At 37.9% G+C, this 5,855-nt stretch overlaps 1 pseudogene; it reads right to left on the bottom strand.

The window, feature by feature from the left end:
* Nucleotides 1-418: 418 nt before the first annotated feature.
* LOC123862281 (large ribosomal subunit protein uL22-like) lies at nucleotides 419-1,281 on the bottom strand (annotated as a pseudogene).
* Between the last annotated feature and the right edge of the window lie 4,574 nt (nucleotides 1,282-5,855).

The following is a 5,855-nucleotide window of genomic DNA, read 5'->3' as shown; positions in this document are numbered from 1 at the left end:
TGAGGGAAATCCACTACATCAAGTTACTTGCTAGAGCCCCTGGAAAGAAGCAAGGCTTCCCACCATTAAGTCAAGGCTTTGGGGACAAGGTACCTGAATCCAAGCATCTTTCTTTCTTTCTTTCTTTCTTTCTTTCTTTCTTTCTTTCTTTCTTTCTTTCTTTCTTTCTTTCTTTCTTTCTTTCTTTCTTTCTTTCTTTCTTTCTTTCTTTCTTTCTTTCTTTCTTTCTTTCTTTCTTTCTTTCTTTCTTTCTTTCTTTCTTTCTTTCTTCTTTCTTCTTTTTCTTCCTTCCTTCCTTCCTTCCTTCCTTTCTTCTTTCTTTCTCTTTCTTTCTTTCTTTCTTTCTTTCTTTCTTTCTTTCTTTCTTTCTTATTTCTTTTTTTCTTTCTTTCTTTCTTTTCTTTATTCTATGCAAAATTTACTCCCGGGCCATAAGTTTTTGTTTCTTCAGTTTCTTCTGGGATATCTTTTTCTTCTGTGCAACCTCCTCTTCTGGTTTAGGAACAGTCTGCTCTTTTTTAGTGAGGATCATCTCAGCGTGGCAGGAAGAGCTCATGTATAGGTTAATCCAACAATGAGTCTTGTAAGTTCTACGCCACAACTTGGGTGATTTGTTCACCTGGATGTGCTCAATGGCCAGAGACTCTACATCTAAACCCTTAAGTTCAACATTAGTCTCTCCATTTTTAAGCATGTGCAGTAAAAATTCAGCACTCTTCTTGGGCCACCGACCCTGTATCCAGCCCCACTATTTGGCCTGGGCACACCTACCAACTCCACCATTGTAGTGACGGAATGGCACACCCTGCTTTTACAAAGTCTTTCAGATACTTGGTGATTTTTTGGATATGCATACCCTTGATGGCCTGGGCATTTTCACGTGTGTTCTTGAAGTGAACATGAAGTGTGGACAAAACAGGGTATTTCAGTTGTTCCTGGGTGTATTTTGGTCTGTGTGTTAGACACTATGTCCCAAAATTATAAGGAAAGTAAAACTTGTATATATATATATATATATATATATATATATATATATATATATATATAGTAAAATTAAATAGTGAAAAAAGGACTACAATAAAGCATGTATCTATAAAAAATATAGGTGTGAAAAAATACAAGTTAAAAAGCTACTATGACATCAAAAACTAATGATGTACTATATGTTGGCTAACTGAACATAATTTAAAAAAACAATAAAAAAAAGTGAGCACGAAGATTTCAACCTCTTGATTTGCATGATTTTGTAGGGTTTTCTAGGTCAAGTGAATAGCGAACCATTTTCAGAGGTCACTTCAGGCTGCTTAGAGGAAGAGCTCCAAGCATGGTTCTGCTGTGTGAGCCTCCCTCACGTTTCAATTTCCTTTTTGAAAACAGGAATGAGAGTCCCTGTCCCATGGGTTGCATTAGGGAATAAATGTGATAACCTACACAATACTCTCAGCACTGTCACAGATGGGGTCTGTGAATGGCAGTTATCGTCATTCATGCATCAGCTATCATTCATGTCTCAGCTTCTATCTTTCTGGTGATGACTGTAACTGTAAGTTCTTACTAGTGGTCACTAGGACCACATTTTCCTTATCAAAGTAGGAAAATATGAACCTCTGATAAACTCAAAGTCAACTTATAGGCAGTTTTAATAGAAAAACCTAATTAATTGCAGTTTTTAAAAATGAGGTGAAATCTAAAAGAGAATTCCATAAACAGAATAGAGAGCCAAGAAGTAAGTCCATATAAATATGGGCAATTAATTTATGACAAAGTAGCTAATAATATACAATGGGGGAAAGGACAGTCTCTTCAATGGTGTTAGGAAAACTGGACAGCCACATGAAAAAATTGAAACTGGACTACTATCTTATATCACACACAAAAGTTAACTCAAAATGGATTGAAGACATGAATGTAAGACCTGAAATCATAAAACTTCTAGAATAAAACATAAGAGGTAAATTCCTTGACATGAGTCTTGCAGATGAATTTTTGGATTTGATACCAAAAGCAAAGGCAATAAAAGCCAAAATAAGTAAGTGGGATTACATTAAGCTAAAAAGCTTTTGCACAGCAAAGGAAACCATCAACAAAATGAAAAGGCAATGAAAAGGGGAAAAGTACTTGCAAATCATATACTTGATAAAGGATTAATATCCAAAATAGATAAAGAATGCATACAACTCAATAGCAAAAAACAAAACAAACAAACAAAAAAACCCCACCCAAACCCAAAACCAAACCAAACCAAATAAAACAAAACAAAAAGACAAAAAACCCCAAATAATCTAATTAAAAATGGCAGAAGATCTGAATAGACATTTTTCTAAAGAAGACACAGATGGCCACCAGGTACATGAAAAGATGCTCAACATCAGTAACATCAGGGAAATGCAAATCAAAACCACAATGAAATATCACTTCATACCTGTTAGAATGGCTATTATAAAAAATAAGAAATAACAAGTATTCACAAGGATATGGAGAAAAGGAAACCCTTATGTACTGTTGGTGGGAATGTAAATTGGTGCCGCCACTATGGAAAACAGTATGGAGGTTCCTAAAAAAAATACAACTACCATATGATCCTGCAATTCTACTTAGTAACAAAACCACTAATTTGAGAAAAAGATCATATATATATCTGCACCTCCATGTTCACTACAACATTATTCACAATAGCCAAGATAGGGAAATAATCTAAGTGTCCATTGACAGATGAATGGATAAAGAAAATGGATATGTCCTCACATGTGCACACACACATACCTCACACACTGGAATGTTATTCAGTCATAGAAAATAATAAAATTTTTCCATTTATGACAACGTGGATAAATTTTGAGGGCATTATGCCAAGTGAAATAAGTCAGACAGAGAAAGACAAATACCAAATGATCTCACATGAGTAATCTAAAATAAAAACAAAAATAAGCAATTAGATACAGTTAGATACAGAGAACCGGGCATTTGCCAGAGGCGAAGATGGGAGTTTGGTGAAATGGTGGAGGGGGTCAAAAGGTATGAACTTCCAGTTATCAAATAAAGAAGTCCTGGGAATGTAACACACAGCATATGACTATAGTGAATAATATTGTATATTTAAAAATTGTATGGTGACAAATGTTAACTAGACTTATTCTGCAATATATTCAAATGTTGAATCATTATGTCATACTTCTGAAACTAGTATGTCATATGTCAATTATACCTCAATAAAAAAATAAATAAAGCGTAAGAGGAATCCATAGACTTCAAGTCAAAGTCTCCATTTAGTCCCTTAAAACTTTACCTCCTTTTGCCCATATTAACATATTATGTTATGTTGTTATGTTATGTTGTGCTGCGCTATGCTGTTATGCTATGTTATTTTATGCTATGTTATGTTATGTTATATTCCATCCCATAATAGAGTTTTAAAGACATTGGAGTGCTTGAATACTTGAGATTGTCCCTCATCTCCTGCCAAGATTCCCATAACAGCATAGCTCCATGGGTGGAGAAACAACTCTGCATTCCCACAATGCCCAGGAATCAGGTTCACCCAGTCACCACATGCCAATGACCTCTTATCTTGCAAGCTATGCATCTTTGCTGACAAGGACAGCATTAGAGGGCAGCACGGTCTCCAGAAACTGTACCAACGCCTTAGGCTTTAATGCGCAAGACTGCCCCCATGTTCACTTACCATTCAAGAGCTAAGGGAGATGATTACCTCCACAGACCAATCCCCAACAATGGTTCCTCTAGCACAAAAGATACTAGAAACAAAAAAGTCATGCCATGCCCTTCTGAACTGAGAATTAGGAACTTCAGCTCTCCATCCTAAGGGAAGGACCTGGTAAAGATTTACACTAGCAATGAGTTCTCTGCCGGGTGACCATGAATGACAGGGATCCTCCAGTGCCAGCAGAGGTAAAATGACTTTTGAGTGGATGGACTTGGCTCCAGACAGGCTCACTTTGTATACTGTCAAATCATTAAACAAATGTTCATCCACTTCCTCAAGCAAAGCTGGAGAGGACAATGTTGACATTTGGGGGTATCCTCAAAGCACTCAGCCTCCTCACCCAGCCAGTGTTAGGAGATACACACAAGCTCAGGCAGCTGGGATTATGGCATTGCTCATTGCTTTATTATGTCCTTTAAAGCAAGCTTTAAAGCTCAGAAAATTTATAAGAATGTATATATACATAGGCATACATACAAATATATATACAGCTTGTACACTTAACCCAAGGAGATTGGTGGTGATAGAACTCCATTATATTATAATGTTATTAGCATGGAGGGTTTTTTTTAAGATTCTATTTATTTGACACAGAGCAAGAGAGCACAAGCCGGGGGAGCAGCAGAGGAAGATTCCCACTGAACAGGGATCACGACCTGAGCCAAAGGCAAATGTTTAACTGACTGAGCAACCTGGGCACCCCTAACATGGAGTTTTGTTTGAATAATGTCTTTTTTAATATGACAGTTCCATTTTACATTTTTCTCAATACAGTACTGTTGGTGATATTACCAAAGATGACAAAACTCTATATAGTGTATGCTGATTGGTCAGAGTCACTTCATTGCCAGACATAGAAATGACGTTTTCAAATTCAAACTGTAATCCTCCCAAATGTCTACTGAGCTAATGAATCACCATCACCAAAGGCAGAACTGGTTGTTACTCTCCAACGTAACAAATGGGATCTTTCTTCTGTAGACCTCCTCCAGGGTAGGCCCTCAGGCTGGCCACACTGCAGGCCACTTCCTTCCACCCCAAGTGCCTGGAGTTCTCTGAACCCTCACTGACAGAACTAGTAAGAGACAAGCCTAGGAAACTCCCCAAACCTTTTGTAAGGAGAAACTATCTGTGCGGGCTGGCAGCACTCCCTTCCCCCACAGCAAATCTCAGCACCACTAGGAGAGGGGGTAGGTCAGAGAGATAAATGGCAGCAAGGGCCAGGAAAGCAGGCCTAGCTCAGGGTAGGTTTTGAGAACCACTTCATGATTGCTCTCCTGGAGAGCTTGCAGTATGAGAAATACAGCCCCACTCCCAGGCTCCCATTCTTGGCTGTGTTTACCAAAAGCTCAACCAAGACTTCATCCTCAGAGAAGAAACCAAAAAGGAATTCTTCCTAAATGCTCTTCCTCCCCAATCTGGTGTAAATGAATGGCATGAAGGAAAGAGAAAGAAAAGTAAATAAACTCCAGGTTTTGTGGGCATCAAATTTCAAGAAAGAAAACAGAACTGAGCTCAATAATGATCCCAATCTTTCTTTCTTTAGCAAGGATTAAAATAGGAATAAGATAGCCTCTATCTTCAAAAACCTCTAACTAAAGGGTCATAATCTTATTGTGCACTCTAATCAGTTAATTCAGTTACAGGCATTGTAGTGATATCATGCAAGTTTCTTGATGTGTATGTTTCCTGCCTCTCCTGCCTTCCCAGACCAATATGAAGTGTATTTCACTTGGTTCAGCTTCTTTGACCTTCCCACACCTCCAAGAAGAGGCTATTTCTCCAATACTGGTCCTTAGAAATGTGTAATGCAGAATCAGAGAAATATGCGAGAAATATGGAATGTGAGGAGTTAGATGAGGAAGAGAGGACTAAGAAAGAGGCTAAACAAGAGTGGGGACAGGAAGGAGAGAGAAAACAGTCACATCTCAGAGAACCAGTGTGGAGAGGAGTAATGATAGAGGAGGATTGATAATCAGAGCATGTGGAAAATAGAAAAATAAGAACTGAGGAGGACAGAAAAGGGGTGTGTGGCAAGATAGATTTCTCATAGATTGGTAGATTGGTTCTTTTTTCATGCTTTTCAAAAGATGCAGACTGGTATTTCTTTTGAAATTCGTATTAGCTGCTG

This window comes from Mirounga angustirostris, unplaced genomic scaffold, assembly GCF_029215605.1.
Source record: "Mirounga angustirostris isolate CCGP_5_RB_7025 unplaced genomic scaffold, mMirAng1.0.hap1 SCAF_9, whole genome shotgun sequence".
NCBI lineage: Eukaryota > Metazoa > Chordata > Mammalia > Carnivora > Phocidae > Mirounga > Mirounga angustirostris.
The sequence above is the reverse complement of the archived record's forward strand: the minus strand, read 5'-3'. Positions and strand labels throughout refer to the sequence as shown.